At 49.5% G+C, this 14,293-nt stretch overlaps 1 protein-coding gene across 1 annotated transcript in view; it reads right to left on the bottom strand.

The window, feature by feature from the left end:
* Positions 1 to 5,522, bottom strand: part of Itgb2 (integrin subunit beta 2) — a 29,431-nt gene extending 23,909 nt beyond the window's left edge. The window contains exon 1 of the mRNA XM_087898282.1: positions 5,365 to 5,522. The gene's annotated coding sequence lies outside the window, so the exon portion shown is untranslated. The remainder of the gene's footprint in view (positions 1 to 5,364) is intronic.
* Between the last annotated feature and the right edge of the window lie 8,771 nt (positions 5,523 to 14,293).

The raw sequence follows: 14,293 nt of genomic DNA, 5'->3' as shown, positions 1-14,293 counted from the left end.
CAAAGCTAATTAGGACAAGGGACCCACAGGAACAGATGGAGGAGCTGGGTTCTGGAATACTGCATCTGGGGTCCATTTGGCCTAGAACTCCAGGCCAAAGGGGTCAGAAGGAGCACTGATTATGGAAGATACCGGTTCCATGAACTCTCAGAAAACCGCCAGATCCTACAAAAGAAACTTCCTAAGTGAGCGAGAGATATGGTCCCATGGTACTTACTACTGATGGAGTCCGGAAATGCCGAGAGCTGCAGCAACCGACCAACTAGGATTAAATGAAACTCACTTCTAAAGCCATTGAAGAACACTACAACAAGGTAGGCACAGTGGAACAAGCTTTCCATCCCAGGGTTCAGGAGGCAGAAGCAGGTGGATCTCTTGTGAGTTTGAGACCACCCTGATCTACTCAGTGAATTCCAGGACAGCCAGAGCTACATAGTGAGACCCTATCTCAAGCAAGCAAGCAAACAAATAAATAACACTGCAATAAGAAGTCCCACAGAGGGAAACTCCTAACATCCTTACAGGCATGCTAGTGCAGGAGAGTTTTCCTGCTACAGCGCTTCCCCCTAACAGAATCTGAGAAGTTAATAATAAAAGGTGAGCATCTCCAAGGAGCAGGACTGCGAGCAGGTCATTCAACAGGCAGAACTCAGATGCTGAGGGGCATGGGATACCCATCCAAAGATAGGCATTTCTGGAGTAGCTTTCCAATGGAAGATGGCTTTACCATTTTAACACTCACGACTCCCACCCTGCGGAATCTGACGCAGTAGCGTCGTGGTGTGGACAGCTGCCGGGGCAACTCATTCTCGTAGTGAAAGTGAACGGCCGGGAAAAAGGAAAAGCCATCAATCAAAGTCCTGTGGGTACCATCACACCAGTGACTTCAGGTTCCTCCATATTCTGTCTATATGTCCCAGCTTTATGTAGTAATTGTGCATGGTGACGTCACATAGAGATGTACTGTGTGAAATTGTTTCTCAAGATCCCAAAGCTATTGGTGTTTCTGTCCCTGCTGCCAACATCCCCGAGGAGAGCCCTACCATGACAGTGGGCAGAATGGAAGCAGTGACCTCACACTGCTGTGGGAGCCTGCTCATCAATCCTTCATCACTTCATTCATTAACTCAGCACATCCATCAAATGCTTGCTGGTCCCTTCTGGGACAGGGACTGGGGCATTCAGGCTGTTCTGAGACATTCTTGGACTTGGTTGTTCCTGCACATACCATGTCCCACAACCTCCACCTAGTTTCCATATGTTCCAAAATGCCTACAGCTCTAAACAGCACCATGGAGCACAGTTGATGGCTCCCTGGTGATGACCCTAAGCATCCTTAGACCCTGGAGCTCAGGGAGATTCCTGATCACTGCTCAGACAAGAGGTCTGTCCCCAGAAGCTTCCAAAGCAGCAGCACTGGGAGACTCAAAGTCCCTGCATTTCTCACTGTCCAGATTTGAGCATCATAGAGACCTTCATGCCCATGTCCACATCTCTTGTCCACAGGCCGAGACTTGTTTCAATGAATTGTTGGTAAGATAGGGCTTGTGGAGGGTCCCCTGGGGTCAGGGCCAGTTCCTGGAAGTGGAGAGTTGTCCTCTAGAAACAGTAATGGACATTCTGGTGTGGGACAATTCTATATTCTGTCAATTATGTTCTAAATGAACACTGATTGGCCAGTAGCCAGGCAGGAAGTATAGGCGGGACAACCAGACAGGAAGTAGAGGCGGGTCAAACAGGAGAATTCTGGGAAGAAGGAAGTTCCTTTGGGAGTCCTGCCCAGACACCAAAGAAAGTAGATTTGACTTGCCCTGCCAAGAAAGGTACTGAGTCATGTGGCTAGCATAGATAAGAATAATGGGTTAATATAAGTTATAGGAGTTAATTAGAAGCCTGAGCTAATGGGCCAATCAGTTTATCATTAATATAGACCTCTGTGTAATTTCTTTGGGTCTTACCGGCTGTGGGAACTGGGCAGGACAGAAACCCCCACAAGCAGGCCATCATGTTACAGGCATTCCATTGCTCACAGGACCCCTGTGAGACGAAGGGTTAGCCTTTGTCTCTGTCAGCCTGTGTCTGGCCTCAGTCTGTGGGTTTGCTCTGACAGGCTCACACACCTAGGCCACACAGCCAGGCACAGCTACAGAAGAAAAACACATCAGCCCCACCCCCAGAACATCCTAGACATAGGCCCAGCTGCAAAGGGCCACACACAGGCCGCTCCATTTCCTTCTTTGCTGGAAGCAAAGGACCCTGCAAGGGTGACTCTCATGTGTCTATATGACTGAGCTACAGGCCCCCAACACTGGTTCCCACATGAGGCTGGGTGTTACTGGGCAGGCCTTTTCAGGGATTAACATCTATGTCCATAGACTCAAAGTAGATTTTCCTGCAGGCCTGCCTCATGTTGGTTCATTTCTGTAAAGAACTCTGAGTCCTCTAGACCCTGAATTAAAGCCCAGTTTTCAGGGCACTGCTGGGGTGATGTAAAACAGCACTGTGCCAGGAGGTGGTGGCGCATGCTTTTAATACCAGTCCTTGGGAAGCAGAGACAGGCGGATCTCTGTGAGTTCAAGGTCAGCCTGGTCTACAGAAGGAATTCCAGAACAGCCAGACTTGTGACACTGAGAAATCCTGTCTCAGGAAACAAAACAAAACAAACAAAAACAGCTTTGTGAGGCTGAGCTTCCTATTTAACCTGATCCTGAGACAGCCAAAGGGCTTCCGTGCCTTTCTCTTTCCCTATAAGCACCAAGCAGTGGTGGGTCCCAACCTTCTCGGATCCTACAGAGACCATCTGAGTACTGGCTGGTCGTGGATGTCGGTGTTCACAGGGATCCAGGGGAGACCTAGCAGAAGGTCTCCTTGATGCTAGGACTGTGAGTAGCCCAGATGCTATGTCTTCTAGGAAGGGAGGAGGCCATCAGGGTACACACCGAGCAGGACCCAGGCTAGGACCTGATCTGATCTCAGCACATCGCCTATTTTTTTTAAGATTTACTTATTTATTCATTCATTTATTTTATATATATGAGTGCTCTATCTGCACGTATGCCTTTGTGCCAGAAGAGGGCATTAGATCCCACTAGAGATGGTTGTGAGCCACCGTGTGGTTGCTGGGAATTGGAAGGGCAGCCTGTGCCCTTAACCACTGAACCATCTCTCCAGCCCTACACATCACCTCTTGGGGCCAACTCTTTACCAAGGAATCATTTGCTGGATGATGATGAGGGCCCTGACTCTAGCTTTATGTTAGAATTTAGTCACCAACCTGCTCTCTGCTCTAGGAGAAGTTCCTGAAGAAAGGACTAGAAGACTTCACCTGCTTGGACCTCAGAGTGGCCTTACCTTCATCTGTTCCTCACCTAAGACTCCAAGCAAATCCTGTCAGACCTACTATGTGTGAGATTCACATATAGAGGCAAGGCCTGAACTCCAGCCAGCAGAGACACCTACTTCATAGAGCCAGCAGGGCTCAGCAGCCATCCAGCCACCCAGCACACCCGGGCCACCCATGTCAGCTTGGCTGCTGCCTCCCACTGTCAAAGTGTCACAGAGACCCCTCCACAGGGCCTGGGGGTTGCTCGGACCCATGGGATCTGGGAGGGAACTAGCGTTCCCACTTGAGGTCCCGTTCATGCAAAAGAGAACGGAGGCTGGACACAGCTAGCGCTGGGCTGACTGCCTGCAGGAATCTTCTGAACATCACTCAAGGGTGCCCAGCATCCAGGCAGAGGGCATCCTGAGCTTGGTTTTCTCAGAGGCTAGAACTGTAACCTTGGGTGACAGAGTCCACTTGAGAGTGTTTGGGAGCCCCGACTGACACAGCTTCAGGCAGGACTGAGAGTCAAGGCCAAAAGGGGAGGAATTTAAAGGTAGAGGCTGATCCAGGACCTGCTCCTCCCCACAGAGTCACCCCACTGGGGCTCCATGCAGCCCCACCCACACAATTAGCCCCTCCCACAGCCCTGCCACCCGCAGAGAGCCACCTATGCCTGAGTGACAAAGCTGGAGCTAGTGGGAGCCGCGGTTGCCTCCATCACTCCATCCTCCGGGGAGTGAGTTTTCAGTCACTGTTCAGTGCAGACGGTTGGAGTTTGCAAAGCCAACCCTCTCATTTCAGAGTCCAGCGGCCTGCACAGCCCACACCCTTTCTATACAGAAAGCAGAATGATTCCTATCAAGCCCTATATCGAAGATAGCCCCCATGCAGAACTTCCTGTAAAGGGCAATTGTATGACTCTTCCGCCCACACAATCCCAGAGTGACTGCAGTTCACCCCGGCGGCAGAATGCATGCCTTTGACAAGACGGTATCCACATACTTCAACAGAGAAAACCGGAGCTGTTGGGGAAGGGTGGAGATAGGAAGTTTGAACCTCTGCAGCCCCATCTAACCTTCAGGGCCTGCTCACTTGACTCCTGCTTTGGCAGAGGCCCCTGGGCCTGACTCTCGGTTATAGCAGATATCAACGATCGCTTATCAACTCATCCACTGCTGGATACAGAGTAGAGTGGGTGTCTGCCACCTGAGACCCAAGCTCATGGAATCCACCTCACAGAGCCAGCCAGCCCCTCAGCAGTTATAACCCACCCCGCCCTCTGTCCCCACTCCCCACCCCTTGTCCCCAAGCCTATCTCGTAGGGCTGGGCCCCACAGGCATCCATTACTGCCGCTGTCTGGGATGTGGCCCTGTGGTTCCTAGCCCCAGGCCTGGTCACTACAGTGTGTGGGATTGTTGGGCAGAGGACTTCCTCATTGGTTGGTATGCTGTGGGCTAGGCTGGGCGTTTGTAGCCCAGGTCCCAGAGACTTGCGGGGCAGTCTGAGAAGTCCTTTTCTAAGACACAAAGATCTCAAGGCCCTCACTATAAGGCAGACAGGCAACAACGGATGTCTCAGCAGCTCTTTCTCCCGTTTGTTGCCTTCGATCTGGCAAGTCACCTCCATGACCACAGGCATCTACTTCCATCCATAGCGGGTAGGTGACGGCCCACATCCCCTTAACTCCACAGCTTGCTTCGTCCTCCCTGCCGTCATAGCTGCCTTCCTCAGCCCCAGGCACCGGGGCACCATCGCAGACAGGGAATCAACTCAGTCCTCTGCCGGCTGACCCACACCCGGTTATAGGAGTTCCTAGGGCTTCTGTGACTCTGCCCCAGGGTGGCACCACACCTCCCTCCAGTGGACATCAGTCAGGAGGGTCTGGATACCCAGAAATCATAAAGAAAAGGTCTCAAGACCTTTTCCTGCGAGATACCCCCAGCTAGGGACACAGATGGGCCGCCAGCGCCTGTTGTAGGGCTGGAGAAGTGAAGAGGAATTCTGAGGGAAAAGCCCAGCACAGGGGCCCTGCACTCACCGCTCTTGGTTCCTGGAGGCCTCCACTCAGTGGGTCTGGCTGACTGACAATGTCTGCTCGCTCCCTGCCAGCTGGCTCTGCAGCGGTGTCTAGAGAACACAGTCACTGAGGCCCCAGCCTGATGCTTCCTGTTGTAAGTAAGCACCCAAGAGGAAGTAGGGTGACAATGCTGCTCCTTGGCCCACATGTGGGTTTCACCCCAGCCCCCTGACAAGCGGGGAGTCAGGGAAGAGACACCGAGAGAGGGAGGAACCTGCAAGTGATGGCAAGCTTTGTAGCGAGAGAGGAGGGGTTCCTGGGGGAGGCAACGGTCATTGATGGCACTGGGGGGTTCTCGATCGAGCATGTCGAGAAGAGGTAGGAACTCAGGGACCCGTGAGCAGAGGCTGACTGCGTGGGTCCTCATTCAGAGAGAGAGAGAGACACACACACACAGAGAGAGAGAGAGAGAGAGAGAAAGAGAGAGAGAGACACCCAGCGACAGGTGTGCAGGCTGAGGCGGCAGTCTCCTGAAGGAAGCAGGGAGGAAGGAGGCTGGGAGAAGGTTCCTGGGGGTGCGGGGGATTGGTACAGAGGGACTCAAATCACTAAGTCCAGGGTGGACAAAACCCCACATGACAACTTGCAAGAGTAGAGGGGGCAGAAAGAGAGACCCGGAGTGGGAACCTTAACCTAAGATTTGAGATGTTGGCCATGTTGAGAAGTCGTTAGTCTTTTTCAGCGATGATGTTTTGTGCTTACTTCTCACTGTCTCCCTCTTAAGAGTTTGAAATGCTTGAGATGATATGATAACATTTCAGATTTTCTTCCTTGTGATCGGGGTAGGAGTTGGAGATGGGCGTGAATACAGGACCGGCTGGACGTAAGTCGGCCTCAGTAAAGGAGTGGGGACCAAAGACCGCAGTGTTCACATTCTACCCTTTCTGCCTGTGATATAGTCGGTAGAATTTTCAAAGATATAGTTTCATGGGGATAAAGCTATTGAATGGGACAGTTTCAGGGTTGCCGGATGTCCTGGGGATGATGGTTGCTAGGGTTACAAGAAGACGAAGCTAACACCCCTGAACTTTTATGTGTATTTTCTCACAGCTGAAAAAATGAGAGAAAGATGATATCAGACTAACTTAAGAAACAGCGCTGGAAAGTAGGTGCAAAGGTTCACACTTGAGACCAGCATTTCGGAGGCCGAGGCGGAAGGACTGCTGTGGGTTCAAGACCAGTCAGGCAATACTGTAAGAGCCTACCTCAAAGAGGATTGAAGACTAAAGCAAGGAATGGAAGATCTACGTATCCTTGTAGAAGATACTAATACTACCCAGAAAGATCAAGAAAGTCTAATCCAGAGGTCAGAGAAACAGCTCAGAGGGTAAAGGGCTGGCTGCACAGGATTAGGACCTGAGCTCGCCTCCCCAGAAGCCACATGTAAAGCTGGGTGTGACTGTGTGCATCTCTGACTCTAGAGCTGCGCGTGTAGACAGTAGGATCTTTGGGGCTCACTGGTCGGCCAGCCTAGCTAATGGGTGAGCTCCAGGTTCAGTAAAGAAACCCTATCTCAAAAAATAAGATGGAGGCCCATCGCGGACGACATCAGATACCAACCTCTGGCTTCCACTGGGGCGTGCATGCATGAGCAGGCTCTCTCACAAATGTACAAACACGGACACACTTCACATCACGCACACAGACCCCACGATCTTAGATCTTACGAAATATGCAGTGAAAACTGATACATGAGCTAACTGATGGAGCCGTAGACCTGCAGGCCTCTTTAGCGTGGTGTCAGTGGCTGTTCTCATCCCTGACATCAATACCTGACAAGGAGAAATGAAAGGGAGCGAGGATTCATTCTGGCTCACGGGATATGGCTACCTTGGTAGGGGAAGGCTTGGGGGCAGGACAGACTCCTGCCCGTGGTGAGTGTGGGGGATGAGAGCAGACTCACTGTGGCAGATTGGAAAGTGAAGGGGAACGTAGCTTCAGTAGTTCAACCTTCCCTTTCTTTAAAAAAGTCAAATTTTATTTTATTTTAAATTGTATTTATTTGGGGGGATGGAGAGATGACTCAGCGATTAAGAGCACTGGCTGCTCTTCCAGAGGGTCCTGAGTTCGGTTCCCAGCAACCACGTGGTGACTCACAACCATCTATATTGAGATCTGGTGCGCTCTCCTGGCCTGCAGACATACAAAACACTCTATATATAAGAAATACACAAATCTTTAAAAAATAATAAATTATGTTTATTTATCTATCTATTAATTTTGTTGTTGTTTTGAGACAAGGTCTCTCTATTTAGCCCTGGCTGTCTTGGAACTCTCTAAGTACATCAATCTGGTCTCAAACTCAAAGAGATCTGCCTGCCTCCACCTCCGGAGTGCTAGGATTAAAGGTGTGTATCACCATGCTCAGCTTTTTTTTTTTTTTAAATGTGTTTGTGTGGATGTTTGTGTGTGGGTGCAGCTGGAGGTCAGAAGAGGGCGTTGGGTCCTACCTCAGCCCACAGGATGGTACTGCCCACCTTCATCTCAAAACTCCTTTACAGAAATACCCAAAAGACTGTTTCACTAATTCTTCCAGTATTTCTTAATCCCTAATTTAGATGATATCAAAATTAACCATCATAAATGTGACTCAGAAAGACAAGTTAAGGGCTGGAGAGATGGCTCAGAGGTTAAGAGCATTGCCTGCTCTTCCAAAGGTCCTGAGTTCAATTCTCAGCAACCACATGGTGACTCACAACCATCTGTAATGGGGTCTGGTGCCCTCTTCTGACCTGCAGGTATATACACAGACAGAATATTGTATACATAATAAATAAATAAATATTTAAAAAAAGAAAGACAAGTTAAATAGAACGGAAATTGTGCTGTGAAATGTTTGAAGGAATATTCTCTCTAACTTGCACACAAATGCTGAGGAATATTACTTTCAGGTGTGTGACTTTTGTTTATGTTGCATTTGTTTAACCCTGTGAAGCTGTGTTACTGTGCTTGTCTAAAACACCTGATGGTCCTAATAAAGAGACGAACGGCCAATAGCGAGACAGGAGCAAGGATAGGCAGGGCTGGCAGGCAGAGAGAATAAATAGGAGAAATCTGGGCGGAGAAGGAACAAGAGAACAAGGGCAAGAGGACATCAGGGGCAGCCACCCAGCCACACAGCAAGTAATGGAGAAAGAAGCAAAGAAAGGGATACAGAAATAGAGAAAGATAAAGGCCCAGAGGGATAATATAAGTTAAGAAAAACTGGCAAGAAACAAGGTCGAGCATTCATAGGCAATAATAAGCCTCCGTGTGTGTGATTTATTTAGGAGCTGGGTGGCGGGTCCCCCCTCAAAATGCCAAAAGAGTAAAAGTAACACAATACACAATAATGTTAAAATATTGGGGATCACTTGCTGAGCCACAAAGCAAGCCTCGGTGTAGTCTAAAACACAGAAACAATGAAGTAGTCAAAATTAACTATGAAGGGAGACCATGAAAGGAGAAGGCTAGAACCCTGCCAAGCTGTGGAGAAATCCCCCAGTGAGAAACCCAGCACACCTCCACGATGGGCTAATAATGGGGTCACAATGCTGGTCACATGGTGCAGCTCAAAACTGCAAGGGGCTGAGTGAGGGCTCAGCAGTTAAGAGCTTTGCTCTCGCAGAGGACTGGAGTTTGGTTCTCGACACCCACACCAGGCAACTCACAACCAGCTGTAACTCCAGCTCCGGGCGATTGAAGGCTCTTTTTCTGGCTTTCTCAAACATATGTATACTTAAGACTCATAAAGAGAAAACTTTTATTAAAAAAAAACACAATGGTGGGAGTCTTCTCAAAGGCAAGTTTCACAGCAAACAGGAGAAAGAAGCTCACTTTATGCAAATGATCTGATCATCTGCTTCTTGGAAAGAAATGTACAAGTCGCCGACCAATATGGAAAAATATTAAACATCCCTAGACGATGGGGGGGGATGCAAATCAAAGCTACAGAAGAGGGCGGTCCTCTCGCCCCAGGCAATGGCAGATGCCGTGAGGGTTTGGAGTGGGAGGGGCTCCTATGAACTTCTGGTAGGGATGCTGATTACCATGTACAGTATGGAGAACCAGATTGAACTTCCTCAAAAAACCACAAATAGAACCACCATCTGAACTGATATTCTTTGGGTAGATAGCTTAATGGTAGGAAATTAGTGTGCTGAGGGACCTCTGCACTATCCACTAGAGCCATAAAGGAGACTCAAACTTGGAATCCATTGGTGAATGAATGGGTAAAAAATATATGGCACATAGAAGAGGATCCTACCATTTATAGGAACATTGATGAGGAGAGAGGTTATTATGTTAAGTGAAATAAATCAGACAACACACACACATACACACACATGCACACACACACACACACACACACAGGGCACCTCTTGTTTCTCGATTATACAGGGAAGTTTAAAAGTTGTTCTCGAAGTAGAGAGCAAATCTGGGCATGAGGACTTAAGCCTATAGTCCTATCAGTTGAGAGGCTAAGGCAGGAGGATTGCCAGCCTTGGCTACCTAGTGAGCTCCAGGCTAGCATGGGCTACAGCATGAGACCGTCTCAAACAAACAAAACAAAAAAGGAAGTAAAGGATAGAAAAGCAGTCAGCACAGGCTGAGGTGGGTGTGCGTAGGTGGGGAGAGGATGGCTATTACAGAGCTGGGCTGGTTCTCAACATTCTGGGGAGAAGGGTGTCTCCATATCTCATTCGAAGTGGCAAAATATCCCTGCTGAGTAGACAGTAAAATGCTCAGTGTGTGAACTGCCACCCCCTATAGCAGCCATGACGCTTACTGTGTTCTGATAAAATGACTGACAGAAAGCTACCTAAGGAGGAAGGGTTTGTTTTGGTTCACAGTTTAAGAAGGGACACGATCCATTGCGACAAGGGAGGCATGACAGCGGCGGCAGGAGTGTGAGCGTCTGATCGCATGGCACCCATAGTCAGGAGGCAGAGATGAACGCTGGTGCTCAGCTCACTTTCACCTTTCCATTCAGTCCAGGACTCCAGCTCGTGGGCTGGTGCCTCTTATATTCAGGCTGGGTCTTCTCCATCCCCAGCTGAGTCTGAAAAGCCACTCACAGACACACTGCCGTGATTCGAGTGCAATTGTCTCCCCTACCACTCGCAGACCCACTTATGGGAACAGTAGGTCCCTGGCTGGTGGCACGGTTTTGGTAGGTGATGGAGGTGGAACCCTGCTGGAGGAAGTGCATTACTGGATAGAGTTTGAGGGGGTTTAGCCCTGCCCTGTTTCCAGTTCACTCTCTCTGCTCTGGGTTTGCAGCTGAGATGTCACCTCTCAGCTTCCTGCTCCAGCCCCCACCCTGCCAGGCTTCCCCAACATCAAGGTCTCTCTCTCTCTCACCATAAGCCCAGCTATCTTTTCATTCTACAACTTGCCTTGGTCATGGTGTTTATCACAGCAACAAATGAAATTCATAAACCCCCATGTCTGTCTCCAAGGGTACTCTATATCCTCACAAGAAAGGTTAACTGTCACATCTATACAAAAACTGTCAAGAACAAAACTCATTAACAAAAATGTTGCAGTATAAACATTCACACTGGAAAGAGTGAAAGGGAAAAGAAAAATGGGAACTGGGAGAGACCAGTGGAAAATATAATTCTAAGAAGCCACAGAGCTCAGACCAACCACCTCGATAATCACAGTGTGCCAAGGGCTCGTAACACCAACTTCAAGGCAGATATGGGCAGGTGGGACTTCAAAACATAGCCTGACTCATTACTTCCAAGGTGAAGCCAGCCCTAAATGTGGTGACGTGGGCAGACTAAGAAGGAAAAGACAGGAAGGGTTCACTTACGAATCAAGGGGAAATGAGACTGGCATTCTGAACTGCACAGTTGAGGGCAACAATGGCTGGCAAATGCGAAGGACTGGAAGGAACCGAAATAACCCAAGCTCCTGACAGATAATGAGGGCTTAAAGAATGGGGAAGCCTGTAGTGGAGACAGAGTCAGGAAGGAGCCCATTGAGGCAAAGCTGGGGACTGGCAGCAGCCGGTGGAGAAGAGAGCTCAACTTAACCTTGAGAACCTAGTTCGGGCGGCTAGGCAGAACTGCCGGGAAGAGTGTGGAAGGAGCACAGGTAGGGCCAGAGGAGATTCTGATGGCACAACTGGGGAGTCATGCTCAGTTGTTTTGTCATGCACGTGTGTGCGTGCACATTCACTTGCCTCCTCTGACTTTGCACAAAACTCACCTGTGTATTTGCCCTCAAAGCTGGAAACCAAAACCCATTCACACTTTTCTATGTGAAACTCTGGCAAGTACAGGAAGCAATTCACCTACAACACCAGACGTGCCCATGCCTAGAGGAAAGCATAGTGTGGGAGGACCAGGAAGCTACCAGCCTCTCTCTTCACAGTGAGAAAATAGAGGCCAGAGATGGCCAGCTGGCCACCGGGCTCAAGCAGTTAGTGGGCGAGCCGCTGGACTTTTGGTTGTATTTGGTCCAAATTGGGAGGGTGATGCGGTCCCAGAGAGCAAGACCAGGCTTCCATCCTGCAAATATGCTGAGATGCAGCACCGTTTCTTTGCCATTCCTGAACTACTTCAAGAAGGAGCCAGGTCCTGAGGCTGGAGGGGTGGGCAGGGCGGGAGTTAGATTCTGGAAGCCGGCTTCTCCTTTTGTAGACCCACAAGTTCCATCTAGGTCCCTTTCACTCACACCTGAAGGAGACTAAGTTCATCAGGGGTGGGTGAGGGTTCTCCCTGGTACAGAGGGCAAGCAATGGGCCCTAGAGAACACTGAGTTGTGCTAAGAGATGAGCAGGTCAGTAGCAGGTCACGGCACAGTGAGTGGGAACCCAGAAGACAATCCAGGCCTGGTAGGCAAGAGTTAGAAGGAAGCCAGGAAGAGAGATGGGCTATAGATCAGTGGGCAGAGTGCTTGCCTAGCATCCACGGAACCTTAGATTCAACCCAGCATTACTCCAGGAGTGATTCTACATGTCTGTAATCCCAGTACTTGGAAGATGAAGGCAGGAAGGTCAGAAGTTCAAGACTATCCTCGGCTATATCAGATTGCTATTAAAAAAAAAAAGCCTGTATTCCTTTAATACCAGCACTCAGGAGGCAGAGGCAGCTGGCTCTCTTTGAGTTTGAGGCCAGCCTGGTCTACAGAGTGAGTTCCAAGACGATCAGGGATACAAAGAGTGTCTCCAAACAAACAAGACAGAAAGAAGAGGTTGTGAGGACTCAGAAGACAGGGAGCATCTTATGTACCATTCCTCCATTTGCCCATCCAAGCACTGCCATGTGCTCCCCAGTTCCACTTCAATCCGTTACCACGATGAAGCTGGCGGCTCTTAGTGAAAGTAGGATTTTGGGGAGTGGTGCTGCACTTGATACTGAAGGGTTGCTGGAGAGCCAATCTGATAGGTCAGTGAGGGATGGGAGAGGCCCCTTGGTACCAGCAAGGGCCAGCAGAGAGAGAAGGGAAGAAGAACTGAGGCAGGGTGCACATTGTATTAATACACCCTGGGAGTATGCTACAAACTTGGCTCGTAGACTGTCCCCAGCCCTGGACCTCCCTGGGCCTCGCTGAGCCTCCCAGATGACCTGTTCAAGTTTCCCTCTGGCCCAACTCCGGTTTTTTGATGCCCTGCCCCCATCTTTGCCTCTTCCTTTTTTGACTCCTTCCCCCAAGAGACTTCCTTTTGCAGCATAGATTGAGCTCTGGCCACCTCTGCGGTGAATCAGAGGTGGGAGGCGGAGCTGGTAGAGGAGGAGGTGAGAGGAGGCGGCAGGCAAGAACTGTGAGAGAAACACAGGAAACCTGTGGGCAACATGCAGTGCCCTGGGCTTGCTCTAGCTTGGTCCTTTGGAACCACACAAGCAGGCACAAGGGATCCCAAGCCCTCTCAGAGAAGGGTAACCAGGTATGGGCACAGGAAGGAGGAGAGAAGCAGAGTTGTTCCCTTGCCCTCCCTGTCCTGACCACAGTGGCTTCTCACCCAATCACTTCCCCCAAGACAGTCTCTCCTTTGTCTTCCTCTTTGTGGAAAGGAGCTGATGAAGTCAAATTCTTGCTTCCATGAGTCACCAAAAGATGTCACAGTATTTAAGAGGGGCAGGACTTTGGCCCTTCTAGGACTGTTGACCCAAATTTGCTTCCTATCCCTCCTTAGACAGACTGATCTACAGGCTGGACTATGTGGACATTATTCTGAGAATCATTTTACAGATCTTCCTAGGGGTCGGGGAAATGCGGCTCTGGAGTCAGAAGGGGTTGAGCAACGAAAAAAGTTAAGCAAGTATCAACTCTAGAGGAAAACCAGAAAGTCATACACAAAACTATAATTAGTTTAGCTAATTTGTGTGATCAGAACAATAAAAGGGCTAAGAATTCATTAAAGCTGGGTGTGGTGGCACATGCCTTAGTCCCAGCACTCAGGAAGCAGAGGCAGGCAGAGCTATGTGAGTTCTAGGCCAGCCTGGTCTACAAAGTGGGTCCTGGGACATCCAGGGCTACACAGAGAAACCCTGTCTCAAACAAACAAACAAAAAACCCAATAAAATAAAATAAAAAGTAAAAAAAAAATAAAAATTATAGGACCATGTGGGGTAGAGGGAACAGGAAGGGACTGATATTTTCATTACCAAAATGTGAAGGCAAAACTATCTTCCCACTAGTGCAATCCCCTGCACTCCAAAGGCCATGCTATGGGACAGGCAGAGGTTCATAGGTCAGATGGGAGGCACCTAGCCCCAACCCAGGTCCCACCTGGGTGAGACCTCTGCTTGCCCTGTGTCACTTCTCTTTCCAGATCTTACCAAACCACCATTTCCTGCTCAGTGTGTGGTTTCCACCGATGTTGGAACAAAACTACTGACATCCCCAGGAGAATGTCAGCAGAAGGCCCGGGCTGCATTCATCCAAGCAAATGTGT

This window comes from Myodes glareolus, chromosome 18, assembly GCF_982192425.1.
Source record: "Myodes glareolus chromosome 18, mMyoGla1.1, whole genome shotgun sequence".
In the NCBI taxonomy this organism is placed as follows: Eukaryota; Metazoa; Chordata; class Mammalia; order Rodentia; family Cricetidae; genus Myodes; species Myodes glareolus.
The sequence above is the reverse complement of the archived record's forward strand: the minus strand, read 5'-3'. Positions and strand labels throughout refer to the sequence as shown.